We start from the raw sequence: 21,798 nt of genomic DNA, 5'->3' as shown, positions 1-21,798 counted from the left end.
TGTTATTCCCTCGCTAAAACCCATATGTGTGTGTATTTATCTAGCAAAAGCAACACCCAATGCGGATTATACTCACTTTATTTAGCACAAATCACAAATACATCACCAAGCAACATATAACATGTAATATTCTAATTGTTTATCATTAGGATGCGTACATATTTTAGTTTACGTATTAATTAGGACATGCAAATGCAAATCCCATGTATATTTCATTATTAATAAGGTTGATTAATATCCACAGCACACCAATTAGTACAATTACTATTAATTGATTATTCTTATTAATCTAAACATGCAGAATGGAGAGGGCATACAAAAATTTTCGTTTTACCCGCTCCAGCAATCCCCCCTTTGGTGATTTTATCACCACAATTTAACAACATTTTTGTTATTTTCCATCTGGAAATGTGTTCTTGCTCTTATTCATAATTCAGTTTCCTCAAATTCTTCTCTTTTTGCCTTTTTATACATACTCTCTTTCCACTCTTCTAATGATATCTCTTCCAAATCTCTATCTTGATCTATTCCTTTTCTTTTTGATTTTTCTCTTTTTATTCTATTTTTAGTTTTCTTGTTTTTACAACATAAACAACCTAAGCTAATCACCAATAATATCGAAATCACACATGTTAGTGGAAACAATATTTTACCTATAACTGTACTACCTATCTTAACTAGGAAGTCTTTAATAGCTGATATCTTCTTCCCAATTCTCTCCCAAACACTTTCAACCTCCAGTGGTACTATTTCATCATGCAATTCAGTAATATTTTTAATATAAACTTTCAGATCTTTACTTTCATCTGGAATGTAAGTGCAACAATGTTGAACTTTCAGCATTCCAGAGACTCCACCCTCTTTTGCTAAAAGTATATCAAGGGCAAGTCGATTTTGCATCACCATAGCACGCATGGCAACCATTTCAGTATTCACCAATAAGAATCCTCCAGCGGTGCTTGTTGACAAGCAATCCACTACAGTTGATAATTTTCTGATTTTATTTGCATTCAGAGATATTCCCACTGCTGGTATCAATGCTCCAAATATATCTCCAATAATTTCTGTCCAAGATTCTCTTTTTCTACGTACTATATGATTACCTACAATATGTTCACCATTTTCTCCTCTATCCATATGAAAGATTTTTGGAAATACCAGACCTACATAACATGTGCCGTACCAATGGTCTGGCAAACGATAATATGCCCTGTTCCCACAGATAAAATATAGTCCAGGGAATACAGGATCTCTTCCTCCTTTGAATCCCCAACCACCCATGATTCGGTATGTATCATGGCACTCACTATTACCTAAAAAATAATTATCATATGCAGTTTGATTCCTCCTTATGCAAAGTTTCCCTTTTTGAGGCCGATCTAGAGCTATTGTTGGGGTAGACTCTCCCTTCATTAAATGTTTTTCCATTTCTATGTCCCATGCTGTTTTCTTAACTCTTCCTTCTAAAGCCTTTCTATGCATTTTATGTCTTCTTTCTTCAACCATATGTAAAAATGTCTTTTCTTCTTTCTGCAAACTGCAAGTTAAATTATTCTTGAATACAGCTTCTGGTGTTAACTCATTAGTCTCTAAGAAAAATTCACCTAATACTTTAGCAGGTTTCACCCTATTTAATTTATTATTAGCAGGTACAAGCGAAAAGATGTTATCTATATCTGAATAATAATATTCTAGTTTCCCAGTCTGATAAAACAAACTAGCTATTACACTACAGGTTATTCCAACGTTGCTGGAAGGTGATGATAAGTCACTCCCTCTGCAACAGAAGCTGGTAACTGCATGCAGACGTAGCAGTCCCTTACATCCATTGTTTTTACATATTCATACAATAATTTTGAAAACACATTGTTAGAAAAATCATTTATAGACCTACCTTTATGCAAATAATTTTTGTTAATTACTGTCGGTACTACTTTTGGAATTTTCCTTACATTAGTTTTATTTCCACTATGTCCTTCTAATGTATCTATAGTAACTTTGAAAGAGATCACAAGAGCAAGTATGCTCCATAGAAGCATTAGTAATCCTGTACAACAACAACACACCTTACACCATCTTCTCATGAAGGTACATCTACCTTTGATACTTTCTATGTTAGCCATCTTTGCTAAAATGGACCGTGTCTTTTAACTTAGCCTCTTCTACTTCACAACTAGTTTTTCTAACCCAAGGTTCTAAACCTCCTAGGTTCTACCAGTTGTAACTTCTTTGTTTTCTTTATTATTTCTTCATCAGCAGTTTTCTGGATTTCAATCAATTAGGCATTTCATCATCCTTTGCCTTTTCTTCATAATCAGGATACAGAATTTCCTGAACTTCCGCTTCTTCTTCTCCAATGTCGGATAAGAGAACTCTCAGGAATTCTGATTCTTCTTCTTCTTTAACCACTCTCAGTACAGTCTCCTCTGGATTTCCTTGACTATCTGCCTCTTGTTTATTTTCAGGCAGAGCCACATACGTCCATTCCGGCCACTTATACTTCTGATTAGGTTTCTTTGTTCTTCTGCTTTCTCTGGTTACATTTGTTTCTTCTTCTTTTGATTTTTCCTGACTCGTTACCTCATTCACCTGTTCAGCTCTTGGTGAATTTACTCGAGTTAGCCGATATCTCAGTCTCTTTATTTTATTTGGCCATACATCATCTTTTGCAGTTCTTTTCACTTTACTTCCTTTGTCATTCTTCTCATTCTCCAAGCTCTTTTCCTTAAAACTCGGCCTTCTGGTATTTCGTTCTCGCTTTCTTCAGATTTCGTCTCAACTTGCTTTTTCTTTTCTACGATCTCCTTTTCCACCACTTGTTTTGATTTCCCTACTTCTGTCCCTCCTCGGGTCTCCGGCACGCAATCTTCCTGCTGACTACTTGTCCCTTCACCTAACTGGATGTTGCAGTTCCCTACATCCTCGGGGGTCTTCCGCAGAACTCTGTCCCTCTCTCTCTGTACCTGTCCCTTGTTCATCTAATTTAGATGTTTCAGGTGGAATTTCTCTTAGTCTTTCATCTGGAACTTCCTTCTCACTTATTCTTTTTATCGTTTCCTCTTTGTCTTTTTCTCTGACCTTTTTCTGTTCTTTTCTAGAACTTTTCTTTCTTTGTTCGTTTTCAGAATCCGAGCTAGTATCAGAGATCTGCAATCTCCTTCTCAGAGAGATGCTTCTGGGGACCAGTGATAGATTTGGTTCTGTTTCCCCCCTTTCAGAGTTTTCTCCTGTTTTTAACTCTCCGTCATCTGACTCAGTACTTGATTCCGATTCATCAAAATACTCTTTTCCTGTGCTCTCCACTGGATCAGGAACTCTCAGAGTATGACTTGCATGAATCCAGTTTTTCAGTCCGGCACACTTCACTGCTGTGGTCGCTGTCAAGATGACTTGTCTCGGTTTTCCCCACCTTGGAACCAAACAATTTCTTCTTCGGTGGACTTTTATCCTTACCCAGTCCCCTGGGCTCAGATCATGAGCTGGCTTCTTTTCAATGGTAGTGGCATCCGCTCCAACCTGATGAAACACAGAACGGACTGCGTCAGCCAGGCCTTTACAGTATTCCAACACCATGTCATCAGTTATAGTCATCAACTTGTTGACTGGTATGAACACATGTCTCGTTGCGCGTCCCATGATAATTTCGTGAGGACTCAACCCTGTAGTTCTGTCTGGGATAGATCTTATTGTCATCAGTACTAGAGGCAAGACATCAGGCCATTTCATACCTGTGGCTAAACACATTTTCCCTATTCTATTTTTGATAGTACCATTCATTTGTTCAACCACACCTGAAGCTTCTGGTCGATAGGCACAATGTAGTTTTTGCTGTACATTCAATGCTTCACTAATCAACTTTACGATCCCATTATGGAAGTGTCCTCCACGGTCTGATTCAATTGTTACTGGGAACCCAAACCTAGGAATGAATTCTCTCAAAAGTAGTTTTGCCACAGTCATCCCATCATTTCTTCTTGTTAGGAATGCTTCCACCCACCTGGAGAATAAGTAAACCATGACTAACACATACCTCAATCTGTTACAGGGAGGCATTTCAATGAAATCTACTTGCATTCTGGTAAAAGGCCCTCCTTCTCGGCCTATTTTTCCTAGGCTTACTACTGTTTTTCTCCCAGGATTGTATTGCTGACATATTAGACATCTTTGACAAAGACTCTCTGCCACCAGTCTGAACTTTGGATTGTACCAGGTCTGCTTAAATGACCTGATCATGGCGTCTCTGCTTATGTGTCCCTGGCCATTATACATCCGTGCCATGGTAGACATCATGCTATCAGGCATAACTGGTCTTCCATCTCTGTAAACCCACACCTGATCTTCTTCCCTTGGGGCACATCCCGCTTTTATCCACTGTCTCATTTCCTCGTCTCCTGCTTCTTCCTGCAATTGTCTCACTTGCTCCCATGTTCCCACAATGTTAGTGAACATTAAAGAGCAAGAAAATGTTTCCTTTTCCTTAGCCCGATTGATCGAATTCTGGTTTTGTGCGCAATACTGTGCAATGTCATTTGCGTATCGATTTCCTGTAGAAATATAGTCACTACCATGTCCATGAGCTGCACATTTTACAACAGCCAATTGTCTAGGCAGCTGTATCGCCTCAATCAACTTCCCAACCACTTCAGCATTCTTAATTGGAGTTCCACTTGAGGTTAGGAAACCTCTCTGCAGCCATAATTGGCCAAAGTCGTGGACCACTGCGAAGCCATACTGGCTGTCAGTGATCACAGTCACTCTCACACTTTTCCCAATTTTACATGCTGTGGTCAGGGCCACTAATTCTGCCACTTGAGCTGATCTTACTCCTTTCAGGTAAGATGCTTCCAGAACTGCTGCAACTGTGCATACTGCATATGCTGCATTCAGCACTCCTTCTTCTGTTCTCAAACATGACCCATCAACAAACATCACAAAATCACTTTCTGATAAAGGTACATCTTTTATATCAGGTCGAGGTTTTGTGCAAAAATCAAGTACATCCAAACAATCATGATCTACTTCATCTCTGACTTCCACGTTCTCAGCATCAGGTAACAATGTTGCAGGATTCACATTTAAGCATCTCACAAGACTCACATTAGTTGCACCTAATATGACCTTTTCATACTTAGTCAGCCGACTATGTGTCATGTACTGAGTACGACTCCTTGTTAAAAGGATCGCCACATCATGAGGTACATACACTTTCAATGGGTATCCCATTACAATTCCTTCACTCTGTTCCAAACTTCGACATGTAGCAGGTACTGCTTTCAAACACCCAGGTAAAGCTACGGCTACTGGGTCGAGCATGGATGAAAAATATGCAATTGGTCTCCTCAGTTTCCCATGTTTCTGTATGAACACAGAGAGTGCACATCCATTTCTATCACTGCAGTACAATTCAAATTCTTTCTCATAGTCAGGCATGCCTAATGCAGGTGCTTCACACAATCCATCTCTCAATCGTTTGAATGCTGCTAATTCTTCCTTGTTCAAATCAATGGGATCTTTTACGTCACTTCTCGTTAATCGCACCAAAGGTTTTGCAATCAAAGAGAAGTTACTGATCCACTGGCGACAGTACCCTACCATTCCCAGAAACATTCTCACCTCTCTTTGGGTCATGGGGGCTCTCATTCCTTTTATTATTCTGATTCTGTCAATTGTTATCTTCCTCAATCCTTTCTCAATGTTATGTCCCAAATTCTGTACTTCCTTTTTACAGGATTGCAACTTTGATGGTGATACTTTCAGTCCTCCATCTGCCAAATGATTCAACAATGCTATAGTGTCTACTTCACAAGCTTCACGTGTTTTCGATGCCACAAGGAGGTCGTCGATGTACTGGACTAGTACAGAATTTTCGGGCATTTCTAAACTTTCCAGAGACTTCTTTAATAACTGGTTAAATATTGAGGGGCTTTCTGTATACCCCTGTGGAATTCGGCACCATGCCAAGATACGCTCACCAAAACGAAATGCAAAAATTTGCTGACTATCGTGGTGCAATGGAATAAAAAAGAAGGCATGGCATAAATCAATCACTGTGTACCATTCCGCATCATGAGGAATCTGATACAAAATCACAGATGGATTTGGTACAATTGGGAAACATGGCACAACAATTTTGTTTACTTTTCTCAGATCTTGTACTATTCTGAATTTCCCATTGGGCTTTTTCAGTCCCATTATGGGTGAATTACATGGACTGCTCATTATTTCTCTCAAAATTCCTTGCTTAATCATCTTTTCTATTATTGGAGTTACTCCTTCAATTATTTCAGGTGTTAATCTATATTTAGGGACATTCGGATAGCTTATTCCTTCCTTCACTGTTATCTTTATTGGATCCACATTTCTCATTAGTCCTACATCTTCTCCAGGAAAATCCCAAACTTCTGCTTTCACAGAATTTTTCAGTTCTTTGGGCAATTCATCAGGGATCAATACAGCATAGGTTTTAACCGTATCATTTTCCCTATTAGCTAATGTCATTTTATACAGTACATCATCATCTGGTGTTTCAAATGCTATTCCATCGGGAGTACAAAATATAGTGCAGTTATTTTGCACAACAAGTCTCTTCCCAATAAATTCACTGGACTGGTGTCGCACAAGACAAAGCGGTGCATTTCTGAGAATTTTCCTATACTCACTTTTACTGGTTCTGTAAGATAAGTTTTAATCTGTCTGTTGGACACACCACCTACTTGGATTGTTTCATCCGAGAGAGGAAGATTCTTAACATCAGCTGATCTAACAGTTGATCGAGTAGCACCAGTGTCAACTAGGAAAGTAATATTTTCATCATTAACCTTCCCATCCACAAATGGTCCTGTCTGGTCTACTTCTAGAGTTGAGCCAAGTACACACTCTTCTTCCCCCCTTCGGCACCGCCAAATGCTTTTTTCTGTGTCGCTTTCATCGCGTTGCAGCCAATACTGCGAAACAGCGCGTGCGCGTGGCGGCTTATTTACCTGTTCTTCATCGTAGAATCCCGTTTCATTACTATACTTCTGTGTGTTCCTGCTCTGTGGAAAAGGCGGCTTTGGCACCTGATTCTGTGGTGTAACAACCTGCTGCTGTTGCTGCAGTTGACCACTCACCTCACTCTGCACCTGTGGATTCAATGAGGAATTTCCATTATTAGCATTTGGGGGGTATTTACACTTGGTTATCCAATGCCCTAGCCTACCGCAATTATGACATGGGAACTTCTTTTTAGCTTCTTCTATATTAAAATTCCCTTTTCCCTTTCCAGAACTGAATTTTGGTTTCGTTCCTGGGTTATTTGCTTGTTCTACTAACTGAGCTTCTTGCCTCTCTGCTACTTTTACTTGTGCCCACATAGCCTTCTCCTTCAATTTCCGCTGTTTGGCTTCAATTTCATCGCTAAAATACTTAGCATGTCTCAACACTTCATCTATTTTCTTATTTTGCCTATCAACTGTATGTTGTTTTATCATTTCACTGATGTCTGGACATAACCCATATACAAATCTATATACAAAATGGCTCAGATCCGTTTCACTCAGATTCTCATCTCCGCTAAATTGTTTAAAAGCCAGTATTAATCTTTCATAATAAGCATGTACTGACTCCTTACTTTCTTGATGTGTCCGGTCAATTTTTACCCAGTCTGTCTCTTTAGGTGGTACCTTATTTTTCAGGAATGCAATGACCTGTTCATATTTCTTCATTACTTCAGGATCTGGAGCTACTGTTTTTGGATCCCTAGGGTATTCCTGAGTTGGCCAATTAATCATTAACTTACACTCGGTCCATAAGTCTGCTGGTATTATTATGTCAAACAGACTATTCAGATCAATCCATAATACTGTAGACAGTTTCACAAATCTATCCACCTGCCTATACCACTCGACAGGCTTTTCACGCAGTCGAGGGAAATCATTTGTAAAAGACAAAATGTCTTGTCTCGTCCATGGGACATGTATGTATCCTCCTCCTGGGATCTCTCTCATTGGGTATGCTGATACTGTCCTTTCTCTCTCTCTTACAGGGAATGTTGTAACTGTCTTATCTGAAGCCTCATCAAGTTTCCGGTACCATCTGCTCTTCCATTTTTCCACATCTCCCCATTTTCTTAACAAGACAATTATATCCTTAATCTGACTTATCCGTCCTGTGGTATTCAAACTTTCAATATCTTTTTCAGTGAAATCAATTCGATAGGGTTTTTGTAAAGCTTTTACCTTTTCAATGTCTATTCCCATTTCATTGGCCACTTCTCCTAACCTCTCATGTAGGTTTTTCGCTCTCCATGTTACACATTTGCACAAAAATAATAATTCCTCATCTTGGTAAGTTTTTAGTTTTTCTGTAGGGATAGTTCCTACTATTAATTCTTCTACTACCATTCGTAATTTTGCCACATCTATTGATTGTGACTCTTTGTCTTACTTCTGTAAGCTTCTTAGCCATTCACTTAACTCTTCCGCGGATGGTCCTACTGGGTTTTCTATACTACTATGCTCAAAATTCCTTTGGGGTTCTAATAATGAGTCTATTATAGTTCCACTTCTTTCGGGATAATTCTGGCTTATGAACGGATTATTTGAAACCTGTGGTTCAATAATATTCATTGTCTGTCTCCATGGATTCTCTTTCTGTCTTGGTTATGGCTGTTCAGTCTGTGTATGATTCTTATAAGGAACTGTCAGGCAATGTTCACTATCTTTTTGTTTATCAAATATGGGCACTACTGGACCTATTGTTACCGTTATAGTTACTGCTTCTAGATTTTTAGTCAGTTCTCTTATTTTCTCTGTTAACTCTTAGGTTGTTTTTGCTAGTTCTGCGGAATTTTCACCATTTGTTCTAATTTCTTGCGTTTTTCCAGCTTCTCTAATGGAACTACTCTTCTCTAAATCTGGTGACATGGTTTCTGTCTTAATAATTCGTAAAGTTTCTCTCATTGGGGCACAACATTTCTGGTTCTGGTCGATACGGTGGTGGATTTTTATAAAACACATCATCTAGAACATCATCTTCCAATTCATTCGCTCCATATTCTCTGTTTTCCACATTATGTCTCTTTTCAGTACACTTTTGTCCTTCATTCTCTCCTGTAGTTCTTACGGGAAATAATCCTTCAGTCATATTAGCATTACGCCACCTTTTCATTCGATCATCATGCGTCTCATGTCCGTATGGTCTACCAAACATGTATCTATATCCTCTACCATGTCTCTGTCTTTCTCGTTCATGCATTTCATCTTCCCATTCTGTCAATGCCTCAAATTGCGTCGGTCTAGGTCTTGGTTCCAAAGTCATCATCTTATCTCTTAGGTTTCTCAGAACTGGCAAACTAAATGAACCATGTTCTGGGAAAGCCAAGATTCCGTCGTCCTTCGTACACCTAACCCAGCTGTCCAACCAGATACAAGTATGATATCCATATTTAGCAGCCATAAAGGATGCAGGGGTTTTCGGTGGAGGAAGTAACTGTCCCTCCCTAGTCATAATCGGTTTGTCTTTTCTAAACCACTTTTTGATTTTGCTGAACCACGATTTCTTCTCTTTTTCTGGTTGTCCGTAATACATTTTCCTATCTTCCGTGTTTCGCTAGTTTCTTCTTACAACAACTATACGCTGTGTAGTCCAATCACAGCGCCACTCACACTAACACACCAATCAGGAGCGTCTACGTCACCCTGTATTTCTCCAATCCTAGCGCGACGTACACTAACGCACCAATCAGGAACGCCTACGCCTCCAGACCACTAGCCAATCTCAGCGCGGTCTTTCTGACATCAACAGCCGCTGTTCCTGCTCCTGCTTCTACTGACCCCTCCTTTACAAAATGTTCTCGGTAAGTTTCTTAAACTTCCCAAATTTACAATTCTGTTAGTAACTACATAAAAACATCTCCATTGTCCGCTTCGCTAACCAAGGAACACTAAAAAGACCTTTTTCACAAAAGAATTCAGTCTTTCACGAGAGCAGCGCTTACCTCTGCCCTACTACGTAATTGTTACTTCTGTTGATAAAGTAGCACATCCCTCTACCTTACCCTTCTAACAAGCATTAGCTAACCGCTTCTCTAGAATTAAGACACCTAGTTGGAGACCCAATGCTCCTGAGAAATAAAACCAGAGTTTCGCAATTAACCGGAATGCCTTTTCATTCACACACTTTATTTCCTTTTTTTTTTTTTTTCTTTTCCAAAACCTTTATTCAGCATGACCAGGGAATACACAGCCCCATGCCTACAACCAACCTGTGGCCGGCGGCTTGGTGCGAGAATGAAAGTGAACGTTGAACACAGCTGCCTGCCTACAACCCTCCAGGGGCCGGCTGCGGCACAGGAAATAATGATAGTTAGCATGCCATCACGAATGACCATATCCCATCAAACACTGAATACTTTGCTTTTAACGATCTTCCCACAGTAATATGCACCAGTTGTGGCGAGGCCAACTTCAGTCGCGTGTAGTGGCCGTCCCATCTTGCATCCCAGTATATAGCCTGGCAGAGGAACAAGAGGAGATCCACCCTTGGCGAAGCACCTACAAAAGTAAGGGAGGACACCAATCTCAACCCCCGACGACCCACCTCCATTCCCGCCCCGTCAGTTGGATCGCTGCCGTAGAAGTAGTGTCTTGGAAGACTAAGGGTTAAGCGAGCAGACAAGTTCGTTACGTCTGTGGGTGCGATAACAGGTATGTCTGAAGGGGACCCCAGATGTCAGTTGGCCTAGATGCGGAAGGCAGGAGTTCTGCATATCGAAGTAAAGTATCTTGACAGTGTACCATGTCTCTGATCCAATCCTTAAATTTGGGAGCTCTGCCCCGCCCCCATCTACAGGCTATCAGTCTCTTTGCCATGAGAAGGGCGATTGTGGTAAATCTGCGGACCGTTTTTTTTATAGTTTTTGTGTAGCCCAGGAGTGCCTGCGTCGGAGAGGGTGACAATGGAACATCTGTCATTTCCGAAATGCCGGAATACACTTGTTGCCAATAGTTGGCTATTTCCCGGCACCCCCACGCTATGTGAAGGAAGTCCGCCGCCGGAGCGCGGCAGCGCCAGCAGAGATCCTCCTCCCGGAGGCCCACCCTATGCATGTGCGCTGGAGTACAATAGAGCCGATGTAAGAACCTATAATGAATTACCCTGAACCTGCTGCTGGAGGAGATTTGTTCGGTTTGTAAGCAACAATAGCTCCAGAGTTCGTCATCTATGGGCAGACCTAGTTCTTCCTCCCATTTGGTACGTGCCCTGCAAGGCAAGGAATCTGGTGTAGTGCGTAGAGAGTGGTATAGGGTAGAAACTGCGTGTGCCGGAGTGGTAGCCTTGAGTAACTGATGCAGGGGCTCCAGCGTGGGTGGCTCACCAGGAAACTCCCCCGTCAATGCTTGAATACCACTACGAAGCCTGATATAGAGGAATGTGTCCATGGGAGTAGGAGCAAGGCTAGCGAACATGTGCGACTGGGAGCGGAAGTGTCCGTCATGATAGAGGTCCCCACACGTTTTAATGCGGAATTTGGCCATAAAGTTCTTAAACAATTGTTCCTGTAAAAGGGGCAGCAGGGGATGGTATGCCAGGGGAAGCAGTAGAGAATAAAGCAGCGTCGCGCGGGCTATCTTCGCAATGTATCGCCACGCCAGAATGGAACTCGAAATCGTGGTGCGGTATGCCGTTCGCGTCTCTGGTGTACTAAATATTGCTCCCTCCAGTGGGATAGGATCAACCAGCCAATGTTCCACAGCCGTCTGTGGTAGGAAGGGAGTGGGGCAAATCCAATGATGAATGTAGTGGGCCTGCGCACTATAATAGTACATCTCAAAATCCGGCAAGTCGAGCCCTCCCTGCGCGAACGGACGAGTCAACACCTCCCAACGAAGACGCGGCTTCTTCCCTCCCCAGACCAGACGAATAAGCTCAGACCTCAGAAGTTGAAAGAAGGACTTGCCTGGGTAATATGGGATATTCAGTAACAGATAAAGGATCTTCGGAAGACCCACCATCTTGATGAGGGAGGAGCGGCCTGCAAAAGAGAGGGGTAGCGTGATCCATCTGGACACGCAGGCCTGGACATGGTCAAACGTGCGGCCATAGTTCATCCGCATTAGCTCTTCTCGGTCACGAGAAAGAAGTATGCCCAGATATCGAACCTCATCCATTTCCCACCGTAGGGGGTAGTCCAGATGGAACGGTTGAGCAGCCGCAGTCAGCGGAAATATAGTGGATTTCCCCCAGTTGATATGGATACCAGACATACCCGCAAAGCGAATAAACTAGGATGGGGTTGAGGTTAGCAGCAGGATCACGAATGTATAGCGTGATGTCATCCGCATATAGGGAGATGAGCACCTCTCGCTGAAGACAACGCAGAGCCTTATCTCGGTGGTGTTGCCGGAGCCGGGCAGCCAGTGGTTCCATCGCCACCGCGAACAGCAGCAGAGATAGGGGGCACCCCTGACGGGTACCCCGCGACACCACAAGGCTTCCGAAATCCGCCCATTCAACCCCACCCTAGCGATCGGCCGGTCATAGAGGATATCAATCCAGCGCGTGAAACCCAGAGGCATTCCCATGTTACGCAGAATACAGTGAAGATAGACCCATTCCAGGGAGTCAAAGGCCTTGGTGGCGTTTAAAAAGACCGCCACCAATGGCAAATCCGGGTCTACATTGTGCATAATGGAGAATAGCGTCCGGAGATTATTGGAAGTAGCCCTGCCTGGGACGAAGCCCGCTTGGTCCGACAACACCAGGCCTCCCAATAACAACTGTAAACGATTGGCTAGTATTTTAGTCAAGATTTTGGCGTCACAGTTAATTAAAGAGAGCGGGCGGTAAGAGTCACAAAATTGAGGTGGTTTCCCAGGTTTTAATAAGGAGGTAATCAGTGCCTCTTGCATAGATGGAGGGAGCGTGCCCGACTCATGTGCCTCCAGAAAAATCTCTTGGAGTACCGGAGCCAGGATATCTATATACGCCTTGTAGAAATCCATGGGCAACCCGTCCAGACCCGGGGCCTTCCCCGGTGCCATCTGATTAATCGCATCTCTAACCTCATCCAGGCCTATCGGCTCCGCCAGAAACTCCCGCTGACGGTCTGAGAGCAAGACTAGTGTGAGCTCCTTCAGGTAGTCATCCATGTCCAGTGCGCCAACTCTAGTAGTAGAGTATAGTGTGGAATAGTGTGTAGTGAAGGCCGCCAAAAGCGAGTGTGTGTCCTGTATAGGAGTCCCATCCTCCCCATCCAGTTCCAACACGAAATTAGAGCCTCGCAGTGGGCGGACCGTTCCCGCCAAAGACCTACCGGGTCGTTCCCCTTCCCCGTACGCACGAGCCTTGAAGTACTTGCCCCGGAAGTTTACCTCTCTTTCGGCGGTGGACATGTAGTCCGACAGCGCCTCGTGGTACTTTGCCTGTGCATCTGTATTGTCGGCATAGTCTGGGCTAGTTTCCAGGGTGTGGAGTGTGGACTCTAATTTATGTAGTGTATCGCGTAAGACTCTCAGTACCCCGGAGCTCTTAGAGATGCAGAACCCCCGTATAGTGACCTTTAGCGCTTCCCATAAGGTGGCCACCCGGTCTACTGACCCCTTGTTTCGGGACAGGAAGTCTTCTAATTCTTGACACAGTTCGGCTTGAAACAGTTCATCGAGTAAGATGTTGGGTTGGAGTCGCCACGTCGGGGGTCTACCCATTATGTCCGGTAAGCGGAACTTGGCTAGTACCGGAGAATGGTCAGAGAACGTGCGGCCTACATGTTGCACATCCACCAGGGAGGGGGCTAAGGCCCTATTCACCATAATGTAATCCAGTCTGGCCCATGTCGCATATGCATTATTCCAGTGCGTGCCTTCCAGGGAGGTCGGGTGTAAGTGACGCCAGGTATCCACGACGTCCTGAGTGTCGCAGATGTCCCTCAGGTATCTGTGTGTGTTAGTATAGTGGTGTATAGATGGGTTGGACCTACCCAAAGCGGGGTCTAAAACAGCGTTGAAATTTCCCCCCAGATGAGATGTGTGGAGCCCACTTCTCGGATCTTGTTCCAGAGAGCAATGAAGCTGCTCGGGTTATCGCAGTTGGGACCATAAGAGCAGGCCAAGGTAATAGTCTCGATACCCATCCTGCCCCACGCTATACAATATCGACCCTCTCGATCTGTGGCAGTACCCAGGGGAACATAGGGAACGCCTCTTTTTAATAGAATAGTAGTGCCTCTTGCATAGGACGAGTAGGGCGCATGAATCGAGTGTGCAGCCCATCTGGCAGCGAAGGCGCCCCTGCGGAGGGGGTCCATATGAGTCTCCTGCAGGAATACAACCTGGACATTCAACCTGTCTAATGCACCCAGGATTCATCGTCGCTTTCTCGGGTCCCCCAGTCCCCTGACATTCCAGGTAATAGCAGTGAGCAGCCCCCCCCTCCCCGTTCAGTGTGCATGGCGTGGGTCAAGTTTGCTGATAGTGGGATTACAGGTTGAGAGGCTCATCAGGCAGCAATTCCACCGGTGCATTTGTCTACCAAAGGTGGCATACTGTGCTACTTCAACAAGTATATGCGCAAAGTTCATGCTGAAAAAAAACAAACCCAGAACATCCCCTCGAGAACCCACCCACCCACCCACTCCGACATCCCAATCATGTCGGGCATCTCCCCCACCCCTTACAATCCTACAATGTCCTGTCATTTACTTATTGGGGAACACCCAAGAGGGGGACACCAGGGGTCCAGACCCACCATCCCACTCCCCCGATATTGCACCCGCTATCCCCTGGAGCCAAGATCCAGCGGAAAACGCGGGAGGGGGAGGTTGGTGCCAGGGCACAATCAAACGTAAACATCATCTAGGAACCATCGAAACCAGCAAGGCCTAACAAGTGGTAGCTCAACAATAAAGGGCCAAGGCACATAGATAGTTGTGTAACCATCACTAAAACTTAACAGCTTAACAGAAAGGCATAGGAAGAGCAAGGCCAACCCATGAGAGTATCAATAATGGAACATGGTAACAGCTGGAAATCCCAAATCAGTCAAGGGCAGAAGTGGGGGATCGTGACCTCGCCCTCTCCTGAGGGGATTGGGCTGGGTCGGCAGACTTTTTGCAGTCCTTCAGAAAGCGTTCAACCTGGGACGGATCCTGAAATACATGGGGCTTACCATGATGGACCACCCGTAGCCGGGCCGGGTATAGCATGGAATATTGAAGTCCACTTTGAAGCAGTCGTTTCTTGACCGGTCCGAATTTACGACGTGCCTCTTGCACTGACTGTGTAAAATCCGGAAAGAAGGATAGCGTGGTATTTTCAAAAAGGACAGGTTGCTTTTCCCTGGCTAGCCGGAGTAGAGTGTCCCGATCTCTGTAATTTAAGAAGCGGATGACCACAGGCCGCGGGGGCGCCCCGGGCACGGGGCGGGGGCCCAAAGTGCGATGAGCCCGCTCCACCACCAGCTGTGAAGAGAAGGCATCTGCGCCAAAGAGGTCAGACAGGAGTTTTTCAATGAAAAGTTCAATTTTCCCTACGGAGGTAGTCTCCGCCAGACCAATAAGGCGCACGTTGTTGCGGCGCGATCTCGCTTCCAAGTCCTCGTTCTTGTCGGCGATAACTTTCAACAATCTCTCCATTTGCGAAACCTTGGACGTGGTGGCCAATGCCCCATCCTCTAGCTCCAAAATCCGCTGTTCCGCCTCCTTAGCCCGCTCTTCCTGCTGGTCTAGTCTGTGCACTACGGAGTCCAGACGACGAGACATGCCGTCAATCTTAGAATCAATGGACGTGAGGCTGGTCTGCATGTTCAAAAGGAGTGCCTTCCAATCCACCTCTTCGGCGTCGCCCCCATCGGAATCACCATCTCCCGGCGGTGGGGCCCGGGGTTTCTTCTTTTGGGACTCAAATGGGAGCCGGGATTGTTTAGCGTCTGCCTTCCCCATTATGTCAGTTGACGGCCAAGTCCCCAAGTTTGATAGCCAACACGGAGCAGTCTCAATATGACAGTCAATGCCTGGGCGCGTGTGGCAATATGGGAATTAGGCAGCACGTCGGACACTCCTCACCAGGAATCACTCTCAATGGCAGCTAAGCGGAGGGCCCATAGGTATGCAGACAGGTGGGAGTCCTCCAGCACAAGGCGCCAGAAGCAGGGGCCCCCGCCAGAAGAGAGGCCACGGCCCTCGGCGATAGCACCAGCCGGGCACCACCCGCAAAGTCAGCCGACCACCAGCTCCAACAGCCCCTTCGGTGCAAACGGCGACCCCCCTCCCGGTCAACACCGCGACTCACAATCCACCAGGGCCGCAGGGGTAGGGAGGGCCGCACGCGGGGGGTCGATAGCGCTGCCTCCTAGCGAGGCGCCAGATGCCGCTCGCGACCTCCGCCGGGTCACCTCCACCCGCAACTCCCGTCCGGGTCGACAATATCCAAGATATATGGCAGGTAGGTCCTCGCAGCTAGCTCGGAGGGGGGGGCAGCAGCAACCAAGACTCCACTACATCTACCGCTGTCAGATCCACGCCGAGCCTCACAGATCCTTTCTCCGTCGGCCCCACCAGCCGAGTACAGTCTCTAGATGGCAGCCTCGTGATCTAAAGCCTCCCGCACGGCCACAGCTCGCCCCCGCCTTACCGGCACGACGGATGGTCCGTGATGATCAGCAGGGGTCCCGTATGTGCGCCAGACACCGGTCTCCTCCTCCGTGAGCGGCCGCGTTCCGCGGCCTAGCGCGCACGCCGGATCCCCGTCGCAGCGTGTGCACGGCAGCCGGCCCCCGCGCTCCAGACGAACAGCAACAGCGGCCGCAGGAAGTTTCGGCGGTCGTTTCTGCCGAACCGCCGATCAGAATGATTCACAATTCAGTGTAGGTAGTCTCCGGCCTTAGCCCAACCAGTCGAGCTGGTCAGATCTGCGGTCCCCAGATGCAGGATGGACTAGTGAAGCATTGAAGCGCCCGGCTGGCGAGAGCCTCACTGATGTGCGGCCATGTCGGTCTGGCGCCCTCTAGCGCCCCTACCTTCAGTCACACACTTTCACACGGGAAAATGTAGTACAGTCACATAGAATTCTGTCTTTCCCGAGAACAGCAAACAACCTGTTCTGCTACAGAATTATAACATTTGTTAACAAAGCAGCGTTTCCCTCTACTTTGTCCTTCGAACAAGCTCAGAGAACACCTGCTACCTTTTCAGTGATAAGCGTTATCAGAGTACCTTCTGGCCTCCTGGTACCTAAGACCAAAATTTCACAGGTAAGCTTCACTATCGTACACACTTCTCTCACACAAAAAATATCTCTAATGGTAACATACGGCGATGCTACCGAATCGAACCCAGACAATGCGTCGTGCAACTTCACTTGTCACGCGTTTCTCCCGCGTACCTACGGGCAACAACAATTCCGTCTTTCCCGAGAGCAGCGCTTACCTCTGCTCTACTATGGAACGGCTACAAACTTCCGACTTCCTACATCCCAGAAGCCGTGCAAACAACATAAAACTCGACGTAACTCAACATAGAGTGTTAGTACATAAACCAATCAATGACCCATAAGCAATGTACAAGCAATAATCACCAAACTTAAACAATAGCAAACCATAACTCTGCTACCAGAAAAACTGATGCAGCGCGGAATTCAAAATCCTCCCTTTAACACAGACCAAAGATCACATTACCACATTCACTCAATACATTCATTGGTGGGGCCCATAACACCAACATTCATACCACCTTAGTCTGTTTCTCTTGGGAGATGATTGTTCCAAGCGCTTGACATAAAAGAGATACCTTTTACTTTTGGGAAATCACAAATTTATACCATAGTATCTTACCTTATCCTAAATATCCCTCTCATGTTTTGGGATGGATCAGCTAGTTGCAGTTTGGCATCAATAACCTTATTTCTTTACACTTCAAACATTTCTCATGAATAAAATAACGCAACTCATATATGATTAATAACAATGAATCTTTATCTAGCGTAATATGAACTGGAAAAATGGTTATGCAAATCACAATTGACCATATTTACCTATTTTGGCTAAAGTCGTCTTCTAAGTCAATCAGGTTGCCTTACTGTACGCTTCAGTCCCAACGATGGGGATAGGGACCATAGGAACGTACCCGTCAATCTATGCCCATTTAATTAGTTCAGTTCGTCAGGATATTGGGCATCTGATCAGTCCGTCAAAGAGTCAGAGAAACAGCTGTCCTGCAGTGTCACCCGTCCTCTCCGTCAGCATAACGTCAGGAAATCGAGAAGGCGATCAAAAAGCGATGGCGATGGCAATAGGAAAAAAAAAACAGCAAAAGCCCTCTCTATTCTATCGTTTTTATAGTAAAAATCATTGCATCATGTATCAAATGTATGGGTCACAGTTCTCCTGATTGGTTGAACAGGGGTCGTCCTTCCTGGTTCCCATGGTGTCATCATACTTGTCAGTTCTGGTTTTTAAGGAAGTCTTTTGTCTGTAAGGTTGGCACTTTTCCCAGTGCGACCTTGATGGGTACAGCTTGCCTGGGGTCAGGACGAGGCCACTGTTGCTCATCTTAGCGCAGGCGCACTTCACCCAGAATCTCATGGAGAGTTGTCAAATGCGTCGATTAAGAAGTCAGCCATCTTTTAGAAGGCCTGAATGGTCAACTTAAGCAAAGAAACACAAAAACGTAATTAATACATAGAAATGATTAATAAAATGTTATTCCCTCGCTAAAACCCATATGTGTGTGTATTTATCTAGCAAAAGCAACACTCAATGCGGATTATACTCACTTTATATAGCACAAATCACAAATACATCACCAAAGCAACATATAACATGTAATATTCTAATTGTTCATCATTAGTATGCGTACATATTTTAGTTTACGTATTAATTAGGCCATGCAAATGCAAATCCCACGTATATTTCATTATTAATAAGGTTGATTAATATCCACAGCACACCAATTAGTACAATTACTATTAATTGATTATTCTTATTAATGTAAACATGCAGAATGGAGAGAGCATACAAAATTTTCGTTTTACCCGCTCCAGCAATGTCATTTCAGATCCTATGAGTGATGTAATTTCAGATGTCATCAGTGATGCCATCAGTGTTGTCACTGACCATGTCATGAGTGATGTAATTTGTGAAGTCATAAGCAGGGCATTGCTCGTGGCATAAGTTATAGTTATCTCAGCTATAACCTCTGAATTTCTCTGGTTTTGTACGAGTGAAATGTCAGCCTAACTTTAACATCCCTGTATCATTTGATTTTTTCAGTAAATTTCTAAGTGTTTTTTAAATGCTAATTCCTAGGTATAACGTGCCTGTATTATTTGTTTTTTTCAGAGAATTACTAACGTTTTTTAAAATTCTATCTCATAAGTATAACTTCCCTGTATGTTTTGTGGTGAAAATTCAGGGCATGTTAATAATGTTTAGTTTTTAAATATAAATCATCTGATCAACTTTTAATTATAATCTGTGATGAAATCACCTGCCCTGTTATTTTGCTAAGCGGCCATTCTTGTGCTTATACAGAGCGCTGCACCTCAGCATGCACGCAGAGGATACCACATGCCAAACGCCTCGAACAGCTGATGAAAGCCTGACGTGTTGGCTCCCTCACCTTCTGTCTGACATATATCAGCATCTCCGGCCATGCATGTTGGCGGCCAGGAAGTTCCTGCAGTCATTGCATTGGCTAAGGTAGGACACAGACATAGCTTGTGGCTTGCAACTTTTGAGTGCTTTTCAATAAATTTGCAGAACTTTGCAAGCCTTTCCTTTCCAGTCACTATAATACCAAAGTTTTTTGAAATTGTAGATTTCAACCGATTGGTGGTTTCCTTAACCAGATATTGAATATCTTATTTAAAATACAAATTTGTCTCTTCACATCTTCTGAAAGGTAAGATACATACCAGTATAGCGTGTATATCGTCCTTGACAAAAAGCGGTGATACAATTTTCCGAACAACGTTTCTGTGTTTTCTTAATTATAGACTCCAACCGGATGTTGGATTCTTACTAATCTATGCCTCTCTTGCTATAAACTACACGCTTAAGGTAGGCCTTGCGCCTCATTGCCCGTATTACATTAATGCTCCATTATATAGTCTAATCAATTGCTTGACTCACCTTAAATCCCAGGTGGACACCAAATCAATATGCCAGTCTTCATGACCGCATTATTCGAAGGAAACAGTTTATGACGCCATCTTAGTATCGGAAACTCTGCTGTTCGATACTCACTACAGTAATTTCTTGGTCAGTCCTTTACCAATTGAGGCACTCAGTGGTTGAGGTTTCTCGCATCAGAACACACCTGACTCATGTTTACTTACATTAAACTTTATAGGCTGTCCACATCTGCATCCTTAGTCCTGAAGAAGACCTGCTGTGACGCTTGTTGAACTGCGCATACCTCTGGGTCGAAACGGCAACGCATCTTCTGTTCATGTCCAGCAGTTTCCTTGACCCAATTCTATAGAAATCGCTTAGGGCTATAGGAACGCATGGGATACAAATATATGAAAGGACAGAGCCATTTTTCCCAATAGGAATTATTGATGTTATTTGTCTGTGTTATGTATATATCTCACTCATTACTTCACTGTGTCACTTTATAGCACATGATTCACACGAGTCACCTTTTCCATTTTTCTGATGAAATAAAAAAAAAATGTTCTTGTGACAGCCATATACAATTCGTCTTGAAAAAAGGGTAAAATACTGCTGCTGAACTAATGTTATAGTGGTTTTGCTGTGTTCCATTGTTTTTGCCTAAAACGTATTAGCTCCTCAAAAAATAGTAGTATTGTTGAATTTGACATTGGTAAAATTATCCTTGTTGTGTTGTATTGATTGCTAAATGCTAAGCAATTGGGCCACCCAACAGAAGCAACTGTAGATTATATTATCAACACTCAGGATCTGAGAGGCACAGGGTTACCCCATTATTTTAAATGGTTTGTCCCAAGAGGAGCCTAGGGAGTCGGGTTATTCCTATTCCTACCCTGCCCTCTCCTCTTTTTTTATGATATTTTTGTTGAACTCAGCTTTAAGCTGTGTCCCAAGATGTCTGCCAACATTTCCTGGTTGAAGTGTTGGCAGCCAATCAGATCTCAGCACAAGATCGAGAGGGGTCAAGGAGCCTTCATGGCTCAAGATAAATAAATTTGGATTTTCTTTATTACTTCCAAAGTTGTACATATAGGGATGATGACCCTCGCTGATCCAGCAGTCCCCATGTTCAAGTCTAATTGGCTGCCAACACTTCAACTAGGAGGTGATGGCAGCCATCTTGGGACGTGACTTGAGCTGTGTCCTGCAGAAAATGTGGAAAAAAAAGAAAGGGGGCAGGGTATAAATACTCTTTTCCCTAGGACTGGTAGATGGGTCCCACAGGGACCCCGCTGGGGATTAAAACATGTTTGGTGGGATTAATTTGCCATGAAGTAGCGGATAAATCAGCGGATTTGTGACAAAATTGAAAATAAAGAAGCTCAGGCTCCCGTTCTTTTTTTCAAGAAATCCCTTAGTTGGGCCCAATCCTGGGGGCACTGCTTTTTAATTATGCGGGCTATGCCTACATGGCACCACCACCTCCTCAGGGCAAGCATTGGTAATTTCATGCGGGTGTGCCTAAGGCCCCCCTGCAGTCACTGGCACCACCACTTCCCTGGGGCTTTGATTTCATTTAATGTGGGAGGGTACATAGACCCCCCTGCTTCAGCCCCAGGGACACCACCTCCCCGTGGATTTATTTGAAAACAATGCAAGAGGTGCATAGTCCCCCCTGAAAATCAGGGAGCCTCCACCTTCCCAGGGGTT

The 21,798-nt window shown here is 44.3% G+C and overlaps 1 protein-coding gene across 2 annotated transcripts in view; it reads right to left on the bottom strand.

Moving 5' to 3' along the window:
* Nucleotides 1-21,798, bottom strand: part of LOC146863638 (vomeronasal type-2 receptor 116-like) — a 205,658-nt gene that overhangs the window by 30,798 nt on the left and 153,062 nt on the right. The window contains exon 1 of one of the 2 annotated variants that reach the window (XM_085627718.1): nt 6,981-7,056. The exons of the other annotated variant lie outside the window; for it this stretch is intronic. The gene's annotated coding sequence lies outside the window, so the exon portion shown is untranslated. Of the gene's footprint in view, nt 1-6,980; nt 7,057-21,798 lie in introns of those variants that run through there. 2 annotated transcript variants of the gene reach the window in all.

This window comes from Triturus cristatus, chromosome 2_1 (genome assembly GCF_964204655.1).
Source record: "Triturus cristatus chromosome 2_1, aTriCri1.1, whole genome shotgun sequence".
Lineage (NCBI taxonomy): Eukaryota > Metazoa > Chordata > Amphibia > Caudata > Salamandridae > Triturus > Triturus cristatus.
Note: the sequence above shows the minus strand (reverse complement) of the source record. Positions and strands in the feature narration are given on the sequence as shown.